At 60.7% G+C, this 20,531-nt stretch overlaps 1 pseudogene; it reads right to left on the bottom strand.

The window, feature by feature from the left end:
• Nucleotides 1–17,047: 17,047 nt before the first annotated feature.
• Nucleotides 17,048–20,067, bottom strand: LOC115833772 (annotated as a pseudogene).
• Between the last annotated feature and the right edge of the window lie 464 nt (nt 20,068–20,531).

Below are 20,531 nucleotides of genomic sequence, written 5' to 3'. Positions count from 1 at the left end.
TGAGGGTCGTGCAGACGCAGACCCTGAGAGGCGCCGGTGTTTCAGTTTGAGGTTCGTGCAGCCAAAAACCCGGGGAGGAGCCGATGTTCCAGTTTGAGGTTCGTGCAGCCACAGACCTAGGGAGGAGGTGATGTTCCAGTTTGAGGGTCGTGTAGCCGCAGACGCGGGGAAGAGCTGATGTTCCCAGTTTGAGGGTCGTGCAGCCACATTCCCGAGAGGAGCTGATGATCCAGTTTGAGGGTCGTGCAACCGCAGACACGGGGAAGAGCTGATGTTCCAGTTTGAGGGTCGTGCAGCCGCAGACCCAGGGAGGAGCTGATGTTCCGGTTTGAGGGTCGTGCAGTGGCAGACCAAGGGAGGCAGTGATGTTCAGGTTTGAGGGTCGTGCAGCCGCAGACCCGGGGAGGAGCTAATGTTCCCGTTTGGGGGTCTTGAAGCCGCAGACCTGGGAAGGAGCTGATGTTCCCATTTGGGAGTATTGCAGCCGCAGACCCGGGGAGGAGCTGATGTTCCGGTTTGGGGGTGTTGCAGCCGCAGACCTGGGGAGTAGCTGATGTTCCGCTTTGGGGGTCTTGCAGCCGCAGACCCGGGGAGGAGCTGATGTTCCGGTTTGGGGGTCTTGCAGCCGCAGACCCGGGTAAGAGCTGATGTTCCGGTTGAGGGTGGTGCAGCCATGGACCCGAGGAGGAGCTGATGTTCCGGTTTCTGGGTCTTGCAGCCGCGGATCCAGGGAGGAGCTCATGTTCCGGTTTGAGGATGGTGCAGCCGCGCACCCGTGGAGGAGCTGATATTCCGGTTTGAGGTCTTGCATCTGCGGACCCGGGGAGGAGCTGAAGTTCTGGTTTGAGGTCTTGCAGCCGCAGACCCGGGGAGGAACTGATGTTCGGATTGGGGGTCTTGCAGCCGCAGACCCGGGGAGGAGCTGATGTTCCCGTTTCGGAGTATTGCAGCTGCAGACCTGGGGAGGAGCTGATGTTCTGCTTTGAGGGTCTCGCAGCTGCAGACCAGGGAGGAGCTGATATTCGGGTTTGAGGGTCTTACAGACCCGTGAAGGAGCTGATGTTCCAGTTGGACGGTCCTGCAGCCATGGACCTGGGGAGGAGCTGATGTTCCGGTTTCAGGGTCTTGCAGCTGCGGACCCGGGGAGGAGCTGATGTTCATGTTTGAGGGTCTTGAAGCCGCAGACCCGGGGAGGAGCTGATGTTCCGGTTTGAGGGTCTTGCAGCCACAGACCCTTGGAGGAGCTGATGTTCCGGTTTGAGGTTCTTGCAGCCGCGGACCAGGGAGGAGCTGATGTTCCGGTTTCAGGGTCTTGCAGCCGCAGACCCGTGGAGGCGCGGATGTTCCTGTTTGAGGGTTTTGTAGCCACAGACCCGGTTAGGTGCCAATGTTCTACATTGAAGGTCGTGCAGCCGCAGACCTGGAGAGGAGCCGATGGTGTAGTTTGAGGATCTTGCAGCCAAAGACCCTGAGAGGCGCCGGTGTTTCAGTTTGAGGTTCGTGCAGCCGAAAACCCGGGGAGGAGCCAATGTTCCAGTTTGAGGGTAGTGCAGCCGCAGACCCCGGGAAGAGCAGATATTCCAGTTTGAGGGTCGTGCAGCCGCATTCCAGGGGAGGAGCTGATGTTCCAGTTTGAGGGTCGTGTACCCGCAGATCCAGGGAAGAGCTGATGTTCCAGTTTGAGGGTCGTGCAAACGCAGACCAGGGGAGGAGGTGATGTTCCAGTTTGAGGGTCCTGCAGCCGCAGACCCAGGGAGGCGCTGATTTTCCAATTTGAGGGTCGTGCAGCCGCAGACCTCCGTGGGAGCTGATGTTCCGGTTTGAGGGTCTTGCATCCGCAGACCAGCGGAGGAGCTGGTGTTCCAGTTTGAGGGTCGTGCAGCCGCAGGCCCGGCGAGGAGCTGATCTGCTTTGAGGGTCGTGCAGCCGCAGACCCGGGGAGGAGCTGATGTTCCGGTTTGAGGGTCTTGCAGCCGCGGCCCGAGGAGGTGCTGATGTTCCGGTTTGAGGGTCTTGCAGCCGCGGACCCGAGGAGGTGCTGACGTTCCGGTTTGAGGGTCTTGCAGCCACGGACCCGGGGAGGAGCTGATGTTCCGGTTTGAGGGTCTTGCAGCTGCGGACCCGGGGAGGAGCTGATGTTCCAGTTTGACGGTCTTGCAGCCGCAAACCCAGGGAGGAGCTGACGTTCCAGTTTGAGGGTCTTGCAGCCGTGGACCAGGGAGGAGGGGATGTTCCGGTTTCAGGGTCTTGCAGCCGCAGACCCGTGGAGGCGCGGATGTTCCTGTTTGAGGGTTTTGTAGCTGCAGACCCAGAGAAGTGCCAATGTTCTACATTGAGGGTCGTGCAGCCGCAGACCTGGAGAGGAGCCGATGTTGTAGTTTGAGGATCTTGCAGCCACAGACCCTGAGAGTCGCTGGTGTTTCAGTTTGAGGTTCGTGCAGCAGAAAACCCGGGGAGAAGCCGATGTTCCAGTTTGAGGGTATTGCAGCCGCAGACCCGGGGAAGAGGAGATATTCCAGTTTGAGGGTCGTGCAGCCGCATTCCAGGGGAGGAGCTGATGTTCCAGTTTGAGGGTCGTGTACGCGCAGATCCGGGGAAGAGCTGATGTTCCAGTTTGAGGGTCGTGCAAACGCAGACCCGGGTAAGAGCTGATGTTCGGGTTTGAGGGTGGTGCAGCCATGGACCCGAGGAGGAGCTTCTGTTCTGGTTTCTGGGTCTTGCCGCCGCGGATCCAGGGGAGGAGCTCATGTTCTGGTTTGAGGATGATGCAGCCGCGGACCGGTGGAGGAGCTGATTTCCGGTTTGAGGGTCTTGCATCTGCGGACCCGGGGAGGAGCTGAAGTTCCGGTTTGAGGGTCTTGCAGCCGCAGACCCGGGGAGGAGCTGATGTTCCGGATTGGGGATCTTGCAGCCGCAGATCCGGGGAGGAGCTGATGTTCCCGTTTTGGAGTATTGCAGCCGCAGACCTGGGGAGGAGCTGATGTTCTGCTTTGAGGGTCTCGCAGCTGCAGACCAGGGAGGAGCTGATATTTGGGTTTGAGGGTCTTACAGACCCGTGAAGGAGCTGATGTTCCAGTTGGACGGTCCTGCAGCCATGGACCTGGGGAGGAGCTGATGTTCCGGTTTCAGGGTCTTGCAGCTGCGGACCCGGGGAGGAGCTGATGTTCTGGTTTGAGGGTCTTGAAGCCGCGGACCCGCGGAGGAGCTGATGTTACCGGTTTGAGGGTCTTGCAGCCACAGACCCTTGGAGGAGCTGATGTTCTGGTTTCAGGGTATTGCAGCCGCAGACCTGGGGAGGAGCTGATGTTCTGGTTTGAGGGTCTTGCAGCCGCAGACCCGGGGAGGAGCTGATGTTCCGGTTTGAGGGTCTTGCAGCCGCAGACCCGGGGAGGAGCTGATGTTCCGGTTTGGGGGTCTTGCAGCCACGGACCCGGGGAGGAGCTGATGTTCTGGTTTGAGGGTGGTGCAATCACGGACCCGGGGAGGAGCTGATGTTCCGGTTTGAAGGTCTTGCAGCCGCGGACCTGAGGAGGTGCTGATTTTCCGGTTTGAGGGTCTTGCAGCCGCGGACCAGGGGAGGAGCTGATGTTCCAGTTTGAGGGTCTTGCAGCCGCGGATCTGGGGAGGAGCTGATGTTCCGGTTTGAGGGTCTTGCAGCTGCGGACCCGGGGAGGAGCTGATGTTCCGGTTTGACGGTCTTGCAGCCGCAAACCCAGGGAGGAGCTGATGGTCCGGTTTGAGGGTCTTGTAGCCGTGGACTAGGGAGGAGCTGATGTTCTGGTTTCAGGGTCTTGCAGCCGCAGACCCGTGGAGGCGCGGATGTTCCTGTTTGAGGGTATTGCAGCCGCAGACCCGGGGAGGTGCCAATGTTCTACATTGAGGGTCGTGCAGCCACAGACCTGGAGAGGAGCCGATGTTGTAGTTTGAGGATCTTGCAGCCAAAGACCCTGAGAGGCGCCGGTGTTTCAGTTTGAGGTCCGTGCAGCTGAAAACGCGGGGAGGAGCCAATGTTCCAGTTTGAGGGTAGTGCAGCCGCAGACCCGGGGAAGAGCAGATATTCCAGTTTGAGGGTCGTGCAGCTGCATTCCAGGGGAGGAGCTGATGTTCCAGTTTGAGGGTCGTGTACCCGCAGATCCATGGAAGAGCTGATGTTCCAGTTTGAGGGTCGTGCAACCGCAGACCAGGGGAGGAGCTGATGTTCCAGTTTGAGGGTCGTGTACCCGCAGATCCGGGAAAGATCTGATGTTCCAGTTTGAGGGTCGTGCAGCCACATTCCCGGAGAGGAGCTGATGATCCAGTTTGAGGGTCGTGCAACCGCAGACCCGGGGAAGAGCTGATGTTCCAGTTTGAGGGTCGTGCAGCCGCAGGCCCGGCGAGGAGCTGATCTGCTTTGAGGGTCGTGCAGCCGCAGACCCGGGGAGGAGCTGATGTTCCGGTTTGAGGGTCTTGCAGCCGCTGCCCCGTGGAGGTGCTGATGTTCCTGTTTGAGGGTCTTGCAGCCGCGGACCCGAGGAGGTGCTGACGTTCCGGTTTGAGGGTCTTGCAGCCGCGGCCCCGAGGAGGTGCTGATGTTCCGGTTTGAGGGTCTTGCAGCCCCGGACCCGGGGAGGAGCTGATGTTCCGGTTTGAGGGTCTTGCAGCTGCGGACCCGGGGAGGAGCTGATGTTCCAGTTTGACGGTCTTGCAGCCGCAAACCCAGGGAGGAGCTGACGTTCCAGTTTGAGGGTCTTGCAGCCGTGGACCAGGGAGGAGCGGATGTTCCGGTTTCAGGGTCTTGCAGCCGCAGACCCGTGGAGGCGCGGATGTTCCTGTTTGAGGGTTTTGTAGCTGCAGACCCAGAGAAGTGCCAATGTTCTACATTGAGGGTCGTGCAGCCGCAGACCTGGAGAGGAGCCGATGTTGTAGTTTGAGGATCTTGCAGTCGCAGACCCTGAGAGTCGCTGGTGTTTCAGTTTGAGGTTCGTGCAGCCGAAAACCCGGGGAGAAGCCGATGTTCCAGTTTGAGGGTAGTGCAGCCGCAGACCCGGGGAAGAGGAGATTTTCCAGTTTGAGGGTCGTGCAGCCGCATTCCAGGGGAGGAGCTGATGTTCCTGTTTGAGGGTCGTGTACGCGCAGATCCGGGGAAGAGCTGATGTTCCAGTTTGAGGGTCGTGCAAACGCAGACCCGGGTAAGAGCTGATGTTCGGGTTTGAGGGTGGTGCAGCCATGGACCCGAGGAGGAGCTTCTGTTCTGGTTTCTGGGTCTTGCCGCCGCGGATCCAGGGGAGGAGCTCATGTTCTGGTTTGAGGATGATGCAGCCGCGGACCGGGGGAGGAGCTGATGTTCCGGTTTGAGGGTCTTGCATCTGCGGACCCGGGGAGGAGCTGATGTTCCGGTTTGAGGGTGTTGCAGCCGCAGACCCGGGGAGGAGCTGATGTTCCGGATTGTGGGTCTTGCAGCCGCAGATCCGGGGAGGAGCTGATGTTCCCGTTTTGGTGTCTTGCAGCCGCAGACCTGGGGAGGAGCTGATGTTCTGCTTTGAGGGTCTCGCAGCTGCAGACCAGGGAGGGGCTGATATTCGGGTTTGAGGGTCTTACAGACCCGTGAAGGAGCTGATGTTCCAGTTGGACGGTCCTGCAGCCATGGACCTGGGGAGGAGCTGATGTTCCGGTTTCAGGGTCTTGCAGCTGCGGACCCGGGGAGGAGCTGATGTTCAGGTTTGAGGGTCTTGAAGCCGCGGACCCGCGGAGGAGCTGATGTTCCGGTTTGAGGGTCTTGCATCCGCAGACCCGGGGAGGAGCTGATGTTCCGGTTTGGGGGTCTTGCAGCCACTGACCCGGGGAGGAGCTTGTGTTCCGGTTTGGGGGTCTTGCAATCACGGACCCGGGGAGGAGCTGATGTTCCGGTTTGAGGGTGGTGCAGCCACGGACCCGGGGAGGAGCTGATGTTCCGGTTTGAGGGTCTTGCAGCCGCAGACCCGTGGAGGAGCTGATTTTCCGGTTTGAGGGTCTTGCAGCCGCGGACCTGGGGAGGAGCTGATGTTCCAGTTTTGAGGGTCTTGCAGCCGCGGATCTGGGGAGGAGCTGATGTTCCGGTTTGAGGGTCTTGCAGCTGCGGACCCGGGGAGGAGCTGATGTTCCGGTTTGACGGTCTTGCAGCCGCAAACCCAGGGAGGAGCTGATGTTCCAGTTTGAGGGTCGTGCAGCCGCAGACCCAGGGAGGCGCTGATTTTCCAATTTGAGGGTCGTGCAGCCGCAGACCTGGGGAGGAGCTGATGTTCCGGTTTCAGGGTCTTGCATCCGCAGACCAGCGGAGGAGCTGATGTTCCAGTTTGAGGGTCGTGCAGCCGCAGGCCCGGCGGGGAGCTGATCTGCTTTGAGGGTCGTGCAGCCGCTGATGCGGGGAGGAGCTGATGTTCCGGTTTGAGGGTCTTGCAGCCGCGGACCCGCGAAGGAGCTGATGTTCCGTCTTGAGGGTCTTGCAGCCGCAGACCCGGGGAGGAGCTGATGTTCCGGTTTGAGGGTCTTGCAGCTGCAGACCCGGGTAGGAGCTGATGTTCCGGATTGAGGGTCTTGTAGCCGCAGACTTGGGGAAGTGCTGATGTTCCAGATTGAGGCTGTTGCAACCACAGACCCGGCGAGGAGCTGATGTTCCAGTTTGAGGGTCGTGTAGCTGCAGACCCGGGGAAGAGCTGATGTTCCAGTTTGAGGGTCATGCAGCGGAGACCTGGGGAGGCGCTGATGTTCCAATTTGAGGGTCGTGCAGCCGCAGACCTGTGGAGGAGCTGATGTTCCGGTTTGAGGGTCTTGCGGCTGCAGACCCAGGCAGGAGCTGATGTTCCGGTTTCAGGGTCTTGCAGGCGCAGACACGGGGAGGAGCTGATATTCCGGTTTGAGGGTCTTGTGGCCGCAGACCCGGGGAGGAGGTGATGTTCCGGTTTGAGGGTCTTGCAGCCGCAGACCCGGGGAGGCACCGGTTTTCCAATTTGAGGGTCCTGCAGCCGCAGACCGGGGAGGAGCTGCTTTTCCGGTTTGGGGGTCTTGCAGCAGCGGACCAGGGGAGGAGCTGATATTCCAGTTTGAGGGTCGTGTAGCCACAGACCCGGTGAGGAGCTGATGTTTTGCTTTGAGGGTCGTTCATCTGCAGACCCGGGGAGGAGCTGATGTTCTGGTTTGGGGGTCTTGTAGCCGCGGACCCGGGTAAGAACTGATATTCCGGCGTGGGGGTCTTGCAGTCGCGGACCCGGGGAGATGTTGATGTTCCGGTTTGAGGGTCGTGCAGCCGCGGACCCGGGAGGAGCTGATGTTCCCATTTGAGGGTCTTGCAGCCGCGGACCCGGGGAGGAGCCGATGTTGTAGTTTGAGGATCTTGCAGCCGCAGACCCTGAGAGGCGCCAGTGTTCCAGTTTGAGGTTCATGCAGCCGAAGTCCCGGGGTGGAAGCGATGTTCCATTTTGAGGGTCGTGCAGCCGCAGACCCGGGGAAGAGCTGATGTTCCAGTTTCAGGGTCGTGTAGCTGCAGACCTGGGGAAGAGCTGATGTTCCAGTTTCAGGGTCGTTCAGCCGCAGACCAGGGGAGGAGCTGATGTTCCAGTCTGAGGGTCGTGCAGCGGCAGACTCGGGGAGGCGCTGATGTTCCAATTTGAGGGTCGTGCAGCCGCAGACCCGGGGAGGAGCTGATGTTCTGGTTTGAGGGTCTTGCAGCCGCAGACCCGGATAGGAGCTGATGTTCCGGTTTGAGAGTCTTGCAGCCGCGGAGCCGTGGAGGAGCAGATGTTCCGTTTTGAGGGTCTTGCAGCCGCGACTCAGGAAGGAGCTGGTGTTCCGATTTGAGGGTTTTGCAGCCGCGGACCCGGGGACGAGGTGATGTTCCTGTTTCGGGGTCTTGCAGCCGCGGACCCGGGGAGGAGCTGATGTTCCGCTTTGGGCGCCTTGCAGCCGCAGACCCGGTGAGGAGCTGATCTTCCGCTTTGAGGGTCTCGCAGCCCGAGACCAGGGAGGAGCTGATGTTCGGGTTTGAGGGTCTTACAGACCCGAGGAGGAGCTGATGTTCCGGTTTGAGGGTCTTGCAGCCGCAGACCCGTGGAGGAGCTGATGTTGCGATTGGACGGTCCTACAGACGCGGGCAGGAGCTCATGTTCCGGTTTGGGCGTCTTGTAGCCTTGGACCCAGGGAGGAGCTGATGTTCCGGTTGGAGGGTCTTACAGCCGCAGACCCGTGGAGGAGCTGATGTTGCGGTTTGAGGGTTTTTTTTTTTTTTTTTTTGGTTAGAAATAATTTAATTCAACTTCCTTTGATTTACATATGAAAGGATTGAAGTTTATCCAAGGCTACACAGGTAATGTTTAGAATCCAGAACAACAATTGGATTTTCTGCTTTCCAGGATCTTTAGCTCATCTTTCTTCTTTTCTACTTATGTATAATGCAGGAGCTGGGAAGTAGAGCTCTTTTAACTCTGCCTTGTTGTCGCTGGGTTGGTTGGTTGGTCTGTTGTATTTTTCATATGTTTCCCCATGTTGGCCATGCTGGTCGCGAATTCCAAGCCTGAAGTGATCAACCCGCCTCGGCCTCCCAGAGCGCCGGGACTACAGGTGTGAGCCACCACGTCGAGCCCCCACATTGCTTCTGGCCTCCGTGGTAGACCTCCCAGACGGGGGGGTCGGGCAGAGGCACTCCGCACATCCCAGACGGGGCAGCCAGGCAGAGGCGCTCCTCACTTCTTCCCAGATGGGGCGGCCGGGCAGAGGCGCTCCTCACTTCCCAGACGGGGCGGCCGGGCAGAGGCGCTCCTCACTTCCCAGACGGGGCGGCCGGGCAGAGGCGCTCCTCACTTCCCAGACGGGGCGGCCGGGCAGAGGCGCTCCTCACTTCCCAGACGGGCGGCCGGCAGAGGCGCTCCTCACTTCCCAGACGGGCCCCCCCCCCCCCCCGGCAGAGGCGCTCCTCACTTCCCAGACGGGCGGCCGGGCAGAGGCGCTCCTCACTTCCCAGACGGGGCGGCCGGGCAGAGGCGCTCCTCACTTCCCAGACGGGGGCCGGGCAGAGGCGCTCCTCACTTCCCAGACGATGGGTGGCCGGGCAGAGGCGCTCCTCACTTCCCAGAAGATGGGTGGCCGGGCAGAGGCGCTCCTCACTTCCCAGACGATCGGATCGGTGGCCGGGCAGAGGCGCTCCTCACTTCCCAGATGGGCGGCCGGCAGAGGCGCTCCTCACTTCCCAGACTGGCCGGCCGGGCAGAGGCACTCCTCACTTCTTCCCAGATGATGGTTGGCCGGGCAGAGGCGCTCCTCACTTCCCAGATGATGGTTGGCCAGGCAGAGGCGCTCCTCACTTCCCAGACGATGGGTGGCCAGGCAGAGGCGCTCCTCACTTCCCAGAAGATGGGTGGCCGGGCAGAGGCGCTCCTCACTTCCCAGACGATGGGTGGCCGGGCAGAGGCGCTCCTCACTTCCCAGACGGGGCGGCCGGCAGAGGCGCTCCTCACTTCCCATACGTGGCGGTCGGGCAGAGGCGCTCCTCACTTCTTCCCAGATGATGGTGGCCGGGCAGAGGCGCTCCTCACTTCCCAGACGATGGTTGGCCGGGCAGAGGCGCTCCTCACTTCCCAGACAGGGCGGCCGGGCAGAGTCGCTCCTCACTTCCCAGACGATGAGCGGCCGGGCAGAGGCGCTCCTCACTTCTTCCCAGATGATGGGTGGCCGGGCAGTGGCGCTCCTCACTTCTTCCCAGACGATGGGTGGCCGGGCAGAGGCGCTCCTCAGTTCCCAGACGATGGGTGGCCGGCAGAGGCGCTCCTCACTTCCCAGACGGGGCGGCCGGGCAGAGGCGCTCCTCACTTCCCTGACTGGGCGGCCGGGCAGAGGCGCTCCTCACTTCCCAGACGGGGCGGCCGGGCAGAGGCGCTCCTCACTTCTTCCTAGATGATGGGTGGCCGGGCAGAGGCGCTCCTCACTTCTTCCCAGACGATGGGTGGCCGGGCAGAGGCGCTCCTCACTTCTTCCCAGACGATGGGTGGCCGGGCAGAGGCGCTCCTCACTTCCCCAGACGGATGGGTGGCCGGGCAGAGGCGCCCCTCACTCCCCAGACGGGGCGGCCGGGCAGAGGCGCCCCCCACTCCCCAGACGGGGCGGCCGGGCAGAGGCGCCCCCCACTCCCCAGACGGGGCGGCCGGGCAGAGGCGCCCCCCACTCCCCAGACGGGGCGGCCGGGCAGAGGCGCCCCCCACTCCCCAGACGGGGCGGCCGGGCAGAGGCGCCCCCCACTCCCCAGACGGGGCGGCCGGGCAGAGGCGCCCCCCACTCCCCAGACGGGGCGGCCGGGCAGAGGCGCCCCCCACTCCCCAGACGGGGCGGCCGGGCAGAGGCGCCCCCCACTCCCCAGACGGGGCGGCCGGGCAGAGGCGCCCCCCACTCCCCAGACGGGGCGGCCGGGCAGAGGCGCCCCCCACTCCCCAGACGGGGCGGCCGGGCAGAGGCGCCCCCCACTCCCCAGACGGGGCGGCCGGGCAGAGGCGCCCCCCACTCCCCAGACGGGGCGGCCGGGCAGAGGCGCCCCCCACTCCCCAGACGGGGCGGCCGGGCAGAGGCGCCCCTCACTCCCCAGACGGGGCGGCCGGGCAGAGGCGCCCCTCACTCCCCAGACGGGGGGGCCGGGCAGAGGCGCCCCTCACTCCCCAGACGGGGGGGCCGGGCAGAGGCGCCCCTCACTCCCCAGACGGGGCGGCCGGGCAGAGGCGCCCCTCACTCCCAGACGGGGCGGCCGGGCAGAGGCGCCCCTCACTTCCCAGACGATGGGTGGCCGGGAAGAGGCGCCCCTCACTCCCAGACGGGGGGCCGGGAAGAGGCGCCCCTCACTCCCAGACGGGGGGCCGGGAGAGGCGCCCCTCACTCCCAGACGGGGGGGCCGGGCAGAGGCGCCCCTCACTCCCCAGACGGGGCGGCCGGGCAGAGGCGCCCCTCACTTCCCAGACGATGGGTGGCCGGGAAGAGGCGCTCCTCACTTCCCAGACGGGGCGGCCGGGCAGAGGCGCTCCTCACTTCCCAGACGGGGGGGCCGGGCAGAGGAGCTTCTCACTTCCCAGACGGGGCGGCCGGGCAGAGGCGCTCCTCAACCATCGTCTGGGAAGTGAGGAGTGCCTCTGCTCAGCCGCAGCCCCATCTGGGAAGTGAGGAGCGCCTCTGCCCGGCCGCCCCGTCTGGGAAGTGAGGAGCGCCTCTGCCCGGTCACCCCGTCTGGGGAGAAGTGAGGAGCGACTCTGCCCGGCCACCCATCGTCTTGGAAGTGAGGAGCGCCTCTGCCCGGCCGCCCCGTCTGGGAAGTGAGGAGCGCCTCTGCCCGGCCACCCATCGTCTGGGAAGTGAGGAGCGCCTCTGCCCGGCCACCCATTGTCTGGGAAGTGAGGAGCGCCTGTGCCCGGCCACCCATCGTCTGAGAAGTGAGGAGCGCCTCTGCCCGGCCGCCCCATCTGGGAAGTGAGTAGCGCCTCTGCTCGGCCACCCATCGTCTGAGAAGTGAGGAGCGCTTCTGCGCGGCCGCCCCGTCTGGGAAGTGAGGAGCGTCTCTGCCCGGCCACCCTGTCTGGGACGTGAGGAGCGCGTCTGCCCAGCCGCCCCATCTGGGAAGTGAGGAGCGCCTCTACCCGGCCACTCATCGTCTGGGAAGTGAGGAGCACCTGTGCCCGGCCACCCATCGTCTGGGAAGTGAGGAGCGCCTCTGCCCGGCCGCCCCATCTGGGAAGTGAGGAGCGCCTCTGCCCGGCCACTCATCGTCTGGGAAGTGAGGAGCACCTGTGCCCGGCCACCCATCGTCTGGGAAGTGAGGAGCACCTCTGCCCGGCCGCCCCATCTGGGAAGTGAGGAGCGCCTCTGCCCGGCCACCCCGTCTGGGAAGTGAGGAGCGCGTCTGCCCGGCCGCCCCATCTGGGAAGTGAGGAGCGCCTCTGCCCGGCCACCCATCGTCTGGGAAGTGGGGAGCGCCTCTGCCTGGCTGCCCCGTCTGGGAAGTGAGGAGCGCGTCTGCCCGGCCGCCCCATCTGGGAAGTGAGGAGCGCCTCTGTGTAGCCACCCATTGTCTGGGAAGTGAGGGGCGCCTGTGCCCGGCCACCCATCGTCTGGGAAGTGAGGAACACCTGTGCCTGGCCGCCCCATTTGGGAAGTGAGGAGCGCCTCTGCCCGGCCACCCATCGTCTGGGAAGTGAGGAGCGCCTCTGCCCGGCCGCCCCATCTGGGAAGTGAGGAGCGCCTCTGCCCGGCCACCCATCGTCTGGGAAGTGAGGAGCGCCTCTGCGCGGCCGCCCCGTCTGGGAAGTGAGGAGCGCCTCTGCCCGGCCACCCATCGTCTGGGAAGTGAGGAGCGCCTCTGCCCGGCCGCCCCGTCTGGGAAGAAATGAGGAGCGCCTCTGCCCGGCTGCCCCGTCTGAGAAGTGAGGAGCGCCTCTGCCCAGCCACCCATCGTCTTGGAAGTGAGGAGCGCCTCTGCCCGGCCGCCCCATCTGGGAAGTGAGGAGCGCCTCTGCCCGGCCGTCCCGTCTGGGAATGGAGGAGCGCCTCTGCCTGGCCACCCATCGTCTGGGAAGTGAGGAGCGCCTCTGCCCGGCCACTCATCGTCTGGGAAGTGAGGAGCGCCTCTGCCCGGCTGCCCTTTTGGGAAGTGAGGAGCGCCTCTGCCCGGCCACTCATCGTCTGGGAAGTGAGGAGCGCCTCTGCCTGGCTGCCCTTTCTGGGAAGTGAGGAGCGCCTCTGCCTGGCCGCCCCGTCTGGGAATTGAAGAGCGCCTCTGCCCGGCCGCCCCGTCTGGGAAGAAGTGAGGAACTCCTCTGTCCGGCCACCCATGGTCTGGGAAGTGAGGAGCGCCTCTGCCCGGCCGCCCCGTCTGGGAAGTGAGGAGCGCCTCTGCCCGGCCACCCCATCTGGGAAGTGAGAAGCGCCTCTGCCGGGCCGCCCCGTCTGGGAAGTGAGGAGCTGTTTGAGGGTTTGCAGCCGCAGACCCGGGGAAGAGTTGATGTTCCGGTTTGAGGGTCTTGCAGCTGCAGACCCGGGGAGGCAGTGATGTTCCAATTTGAGGATCGTGCAGCCACCGACCCGGGGAGGAGCTGATGTTCCAGTTTGAGAGTCGTGCAGCTGCAGACCCGGGAAGGAGCTGACGTTCTGTTTTGAGTGTCGTGCAACCCCTGACCCGGGGAGGGGCTGATGTTCCGGTTTGAGGGTGGTGCAGCCGCAGACCTGGCGAGGAGCTGATGTTCTGCTTTGAGGGTCGTGCAGCCGCAGACCCGGGGAGGAGCTGATGTTCCGGTTTGATGGTCGTGCAGCCGCAGACCCGGCGAGGAGCTGATGTTCTGGTTTGAGGGTGTTGCAGCCGCAGGCCCGGAGTGTAGCCGATGTTCTGCTTTGAGGGTCGTGCAGCCGGAGACCTGGCGAGGAGCTGATGTTCTGGTTTGAGGGTGTTGCAGCCGCAGGCCCGGAGTGTAGCCGATGTTCTGCTTTGAGGGTCGTGCAGCCGGAGACCTGGCGAGGAGCTGATGTTCTGGTTTGAGGGTCTTGCAGCTGCAGACCTGGAGAGGACCTGATGTTGAGCTGATATTCCAGTTGCAGTTTGAGGGCTGGGTAGCTGATTTTCCAGTTTGAGGGCCATGCAGCTGGAGACCTGGGAGAGAGCTGATGTTCCAGTTGTAGGGCTGTGCAGCTGGAGACCCGGGGGGAAGCTGATGTTGCAGTTGTAGGGCCGTGCTGCTGGAGACCTGGGGTGGAGCTGATGTTCCAGTTTGAGGGCCGTGCAGGATGACCCGGCGGGGAGCTGATGTTCAAGTTTGAGGTCTGTGCAGCTGGTGACCCGGGGGGAAGTGAGGAGCACCTCTGCCCGGCCGCCCCGCCTGGGAAGAAGTGAGGAGCGCCTCTGCCCGGCCACCCATCGTCTGGGAAGTGAGGAGCACCTCTGCCCGGCCACCAATCGTCTGGGAAGTGAGGAGCACCTCTGCCCCGCCGCCCCATTTGGGAAGTGAGGAGCGCCTCTGCCCGGCCACCCATCGTGTGGGAAGTGAGGAGCGCCTCTGCCCGGCCGCCCCATCTGGGAAGTGAGGAGCGCCTCACTTCCCGGGGGGAGCTGATGTTCCAGTTGTAGGGCTGTGCAGCTGGAGTCCCGCGGGGGAGCTGATGTTGCAGTTTGAGGGCCGTGCAGCTGGAGACCCGGCAGGGAGCTGATGTTCCAATTTGAGGGCTGTGCAGCTGGAGACCTGGCATTGAGCTGATATTCCAGTTTGAGGACCGTGCACCTGGAGACTCAGCGGGGAGTTGATGTTCCAGTTTGAGGGCCATGCAGCTGGATACCCGGTGGGGAGCTGATGTTCCAGTTTGAGTGCCGTGCAGCTGGAGACCCGGTGGGGAGCCAGTGTTGCAGGTTGAGGGCCGTGGAACTGGAGACCCCAGGGGGAGCTGATGTTCCAGGTTGAGGGCTGTGTTGCTGGAGACCCAGCGGGGAGCTGATGTTGCAGTTTGAGGCGGTGCACCTGGAGGCCCAGGGGGGAACTGATGTTGCAATTTGAGGGCTGTGCAGCTGGAGACCCTGTGGGGAGCTGATGTTCCTGTTTGAGGGCCATGCAGCTGGAGATCTGGTGGTAAGCCGATGTTCCAGTTTGAGGGCCGTTCAGCTGGAGACCCGGCAGGGAGCTGATGTTCTGGTTTGGGGTTCTTGCAGCCGCAGACCCCGGGAGGAGCTGATGTTCCGGTGTGGGGGTCTTGCAGCCGCAGATCTGGGCAGCAGCTGATGTTCCGCTTTGGGGTTCTTGCAGCCGCAGACCCGGGGAGGAGCTGATGTTCCGGTTTGGAGGTCTTGCAGCCGTGGACCCGGGGAGGAGCTGATGTTTTGGTTTGGGGGTCTTGCAGCCGCAGACCCTGCGGTCAGCTGATCTTCCGGTTTGAGGGTCACGCAGCCACAGACCAGGGGAGGAGCTGATGTTCCGGTTTGAGGGTCTGCATCCGCATACGCAGAGAAGAGGTGATGTTCCAGTTTGAGAGTCGTGTAGCCACAGACCCTGGTTGGAGCTGATGTTCTGGTTTGAGGGTCTTGCAGGCGCAGATTCGTGGAGGAGCTGATGTTCCGGTTTGAGGGTCTTGCAGCTGCAGACCCAGGAAGGAGCCGATGTTCCGGTTTGAGGGTCGTGCAGCCGCAGTCCCGGGAAGGAGATGATGTTCCGGTTTGAGGGTCGTGCAGCCGCTGACCCGGGCTGGGGCTGATGTTCCGGTTTGAGGGTCTTGCAGGCACACACCCGGGGAGGAGCTTATGTTCCGGTTTGAGGGTCGTGCAGCTGCAGACCCGGGAGGAGCTGATGTTATGGTTTGGGGGTCTTGCAGCCCCAGACCCGGGGAGGAGCTGATGTTCCGGTTTGGGGTCTTGCAGCCGCAGACCGGGGAGGAGCTGATGGGGGGGCGCGGGGGAGGAGCTGATGTTCGGTTTGAGGCTCTCGCAGCCACAGACCTGGGGAGGAGCTGATGTTCCAGTTTCAGGGTCTTCGGGGCAGACCGGGGAGGAGCTATGTTCCGGTTTGAGAGTCGTGCAGCCGCAGTCCGGGAAGGAGCTGATGTTCCGGTTGAGGGCTGCAGCCGCTGACCCGGGGAGGGATGATGTTCCGGTTCGAGGGTCCTGCAGGCAGAGACCCAGGAGGAGCTCATATTCCGGTTTGAGGGTCGTGCAGCCGCAGACCCGGGGAGGAGCTGATGTTCCGGTTTGGGGTCTGGCAGCCGCAGACTCGGGGAGCAGCTGATATTCGGATTTGAGGGTCTCGGAGCCGCAGACACAGGGAGGAGCTGATGTTCCCGTTATAGGTCTTGCAGCCTCAACCCGGGAGGAGCTGATGTTTCAGTTTGGGGATCGTGCAGCCGCAGACCTGGGGAGGAGCTGATGTTCGGTTTGGGGTCTGCAGCGGGGGGGGGGGGGGGGGGGGGGATGTTCGTTTGGGGTCTTGAGCGCAGACCCGGGGAGGAGCTGATGTTCCGTTTGGGGTCTTGCAGCCGCCAGCTTGGGGACCTTGCCGCCGTGGACCCGGGGAGCAGCTGATATTCCAGTTTGGGGATCTTGGAGCCGCGGACCCCGGGAGGAGCTGATGTTCTGGTTTGGGGGTCTTGCAGCCGCAGACCCAGGGAGGAGCTGATGTTTCAGTTTGAGAGTCTTGCAGTGGCAGACCAGGAGATGAGCTGTTCTGGTTATAGGGGTCTTGCAGCCGCAGACCTGGGGAGGAGCTGATGTTTCGCTTTGGGGGTCTTGCAGCCACAGACCCGGGGGGGAGCTGATGTTCCGGTTTCAGGGTCTTCCAGCCGCAAACCCGGGAGGAGCTGATGTTCCGCTTTTGGGGTCTTTCAGCCGCGGACCCGGGGAGGAGCTGATGTTCCGGTTTGGGTGTCTTGCCGCCGCGGACCCGGGGAGGAGCTGATGTTCTGGTTTGAGGGTCTCGCAGCCGCGGACCCAGGGAGGCGCTGATGTTCTGGTTTGAGGTTCTCGCAGCCGCGGACCCGGGGAGGCGCTGATGTTCCGGTTTGGGGATCTTGCAGCCGCGGACCCGGGGAAGAGCTAATGTTCTGGTTTGAGGGTCTTGCAGCCGTGGACCCGGGAGGAGCTGATGTTCTGGTTTGAGGGTCTTGCAGCCACAGACCCGGCGAGGAACTGATTTTCCTCTTTGAGGGTCTTGCAGCCGCAGACCTGGGGAGGAACTGATGTTCCGTTCCGGTTTGAGGGTCTTGCAGCCGTAGACCTGGAGAGGAGCTGATGTTGAGCTGATATTCCAGTTGCAGTTTGAGGGCCGGGGAGCTGATGTTCCAGTTTGATGGCCGTGCACCTGGAGACCCAGAGAGGAACATCTAACTGGAACATTTGCTCCCCGCAGTGCCTCCAGCTGCATCGCTCCCAAACCGGAGCATCTCTTCCCACCCGGGTCTCCAGCTGCACGGCCCTCAAACTGCAATATTGTCTACCCTCAAGTCTCCAGTTGCAACGCCCTCAGAATTGAACATGAGCTCCCCACAGGGTCTGCAGCTTCACGGCCCTCAAACTGGAACTTCAGCTTCCCACCGGGTATCCAGCTGCATGGCCCTCAAACTGGAACATCAGCTCCCCGCCAGGTCTCCAGCTGCTGGGGGCTGACAAACCTTTCGTTGATTAAGTGGCCTGGGTGTCCCAGGCCCATTTATATTAGACCTCTCAGTATAGCTTGGTGCATTTCCAGGAAACGTAACACCATTCATTCGATTTAAACTATTGGAATTGTTTTTCTCTGAAGAAGGATAAACACAGCTAACAACCATCACATTCTTTTCGACTCCTCTGAGAAGTTTGTCTGTTCCTGTATAGTTTCTCCTTGGATCTGTTAACAATTCACCTAGTCACTGAATAGTAAAAGGGATACCTTAAATCCAGTGACAATTTTCAGTATTCTTTCCTTCATTTCATCAAAGGGAATATATTCGACATTAGGGTTGGGAGGACCTCTTGCCTCAGGAGCTGAAGTTCTGAAATCATCCATCACTTTCTCCTGTTTGAAAATAAAATAGTCTTTAAATTGGGACCACTGAATCTGTTTCTCCAGTCTTGGCTACATGACAAAGAAACTGATCCAGGACAGGACAAGCTTTCTTTTTCCCCCTCTTCTCAAAATCTTCCAGTGCCTCCTGGAGCCTCTCGGCGTCCATGGCTTCCCGGAGTCCCTCACAGCCTCTGCCTCCCTCGGCGGGTCTCTTGGGGACCGGAACGCCTCCCCCCACCCCCGACGTCCTCCCACTCCCTCGCACACACTCCAGCACGCAGGGCAAGTGGGGTTGGGGGGAACGAAGGGAGCCAGGGGAAGCGTGTGAGAGAGTGAGACCGACAGAGCGAGCACCTCCCCAAGCCGCTACCACCAACCCTCCAACATGGCGCCTGGCACGTCAACCTAAAAAGTTATTTCTTGGAGAAGCGATGGATGACAGAGATTAATCTGAGAGTTACTGTTAATGGAGAAACTTAGAACTTACCATTTTTCCTGTGAGGTTTTGGTGCTCATACTGCTGTTCTGTGAGTTCTGGCAATTGAGTCCGTTCACACAGCCTGGTGATGCAGCAGGTGCCACAGAAGGACCCTGTCCCGGCTGGCCTGCTCCACTTCTATGATGGTGTGGCCTCTGTGATGGCCTCTGTGATCACTTCTATGATGGTGTGGCCTCCCCTTCTATGATGGTGTGGCCTCTGTGATGGCCTCTGTGATCACTTCTATGATGGCGTGGCCTCCACTTCTATGATGGTGTGGCCTCTGTCACAGATCTGTGACCGTGTCTTGAGGGGAGACCAGGCCCTTGATCACAAGCATATCCATGGTGAGGTTCCGTGGATGGAACCTCCTGGATGTTCCTTCCTGATGTTCATCTGCCACCTTGCTATTTAGTGCATCTTGTTTATAACTGTCTTCTAAATATTGAGTAGAAATAAAGCATTTGTACAGTATGGGTAAGGTATACAGAATATTGACACGTTGGACACAGAGGACCGCCACCAAGTTTAGGGAGTAGAATCTCAAGAGACATCACTTTGGATGCTTCCTGGAGGCCCTGCCTGAGTCCCGGTCCCTTCCCTTCTCCTACGGAGGGAATCACTTCCTGCTTTAGTCTTTATTATTCCCACACTTTCCTTCATAGTACGTTTCTTTCACCATGTGTGTACATCCCTAAAAAATGTGCCATTTAGTGTTTGAACTTTGTTTTCTTTTTGAGGCAGGGTGTTGCTCTGTTGCCTCGGCTGTAGTTTTGAACTTTGATGTGAGGAAATTCTCCTGCGTGGCTCTGAGCATCTGCTCTGTGTCTGTTTTTTCCTCCATTCTCTCCCTGAGACCCGCCCACACTGACATGGTTCATTTCATTGCTGCGTGATCTCCCATCGTCTGAGGGGAACATGGGAAATGTCTTCATCTTCCTGTGGATGAGTGTTTGGCCAGGTTGGGGTCCTTAGGACTGTGTTTTGTTGGGAACGTTCTTGGGCGTTTCTTTTGTACACAAGTGCAAGTTTCTTCTGGTCAGTAGCTTTCAAGTTTTAAAATTTCATCCCAGGTAAGAAATGTAATTTTCCTCATAACCCACAACACACACTCTTTCATATACAAGCATAACAGAAATATACTTCACAACCGTTCTTAGCAGTGCCTGGTGTTCCTGCTTCTCTCCATTCTCCCCAACACCGGCATGGATTGGGTGGTGGGATTTTTGCCCGTCTGGTGGGTGTCACGTGATATCTCCCCGTTAGGCTGAGCCCCTCTTCATGTTTTCATTAGCCATTCCTCCACATTTCCTCTTCTGTGGAAGGCCAGTTCAGCTCTTTTGCCCAGTTTCTGTGAAGTTGTTTGAGTTTTTGCACTTTTCCTTTATTATTCCTATTATTATGTTTTTGAGACAGAGTGTCACTCTGTCACCCAGGCTGGAGTGCGGTGGTGCGATCTCAGCTCACTGCAACCTCCACCTTCTGGGTTCAAATGATTCTCTTGCCTCAGCCTCCCAAGTGGCTGGGATTACAGGCACGTGCCACCATGCCCAGCTAATTTTTATATTTTTACTAGAGATGGGGTTTCACCATGTTGTCCAGGCTGGTCTGAAACTCCTGACCTCAGGTGATTCTCCCACCTCAGCCTCCCAAAGTGCTGGGATTACAGGCATGAGCCACCATGCCCGGCCTGCCTTTTTCTTTTTCAAAAGGACTCTTTGTAGATTATACCTATTCATTCCGGTGACTATGTGTGTGGCAAAGATGGGTTTGAATCCACCAGGATAAGCGTGCCAGATCTCCTCTCTGATGGGAGAAGAGACAGAGAGGGATAGAAGGGTACAGAGAATCAGAGCCAAGAGGAGGCTGAGTCAGGCGGGGGTTGCAGGCTGCTGTGAGGACTTGGCTCCTTCTCTGAGTCGGGTGGGATTAGCAGGGGTTTTAAACAGAGGAACCATGGGATCTCCCTTATGCGTTTCTGCCATGGTTGGCTCAGCTGAATGCACCTCTTGAACAAGACTTGGCCTTGGACACCCAGAGGCCCTTGGTTGAGGGTTTACCTCCTGGCATGGCCACTGACACATCCACGTTTGGCTCCCACATGGCTGGGTGGTCCGAGACCTGCTCTTCCTGGGCTACTCATTGGTGGCATTTCTCAAGTTTGTCCCCTGTAAAGTCTGCCCCATCCGGGAAACCAAACACCTCTCTCCTACAGGGAAACCCCCGTCAGCACCTCTTCCTGACTCACAGGGCATCCCGTCAACATCACAGTCCCGACCTTCCCACACAGACAAGCTCATGGGACCCCCTGATGGACCAGGACAGCGCCAGCACTAAGAAAAGCCCTGAAACTCACAGGAAGAGTGGACCAAGAAGACGGGAACAGCACGGGGCACTGGGAGCTGCAAATGCCCCCGATACTGTGAGAGATGGAGAAAGGTATGGCCATGGCTGACACAAAATATTACTCAACATTTATTAAATGCCTAAATGGAGAACATAACGCTATCAAACCTTTAGGTAAAACACAGGGAAAATTTGTATGGCCTGGGTTAGGCGAAAACTTC

Source organism: Nomascus leucogenys, unplaced genomic scaffold (assembly GCF_006542625.1).
Source record: "Nomascus leucogenys isolate Asia unplaced genomic scaffold, Asia_NLE_v1 000665F_133112_qpd_obj, whole genome shotgun sequence".
Classification (NCBI taxonomy): Eukaryota; Metazoa; Chordata; class Mammalia; order Primates; family Hylobatidae; genus Nomascus; species Nomascus leucogenys.
Note: the sequence above shows the minus strand (reverse complement) of the source record. Positions and strands in the feature narration are given on the sequence as shown.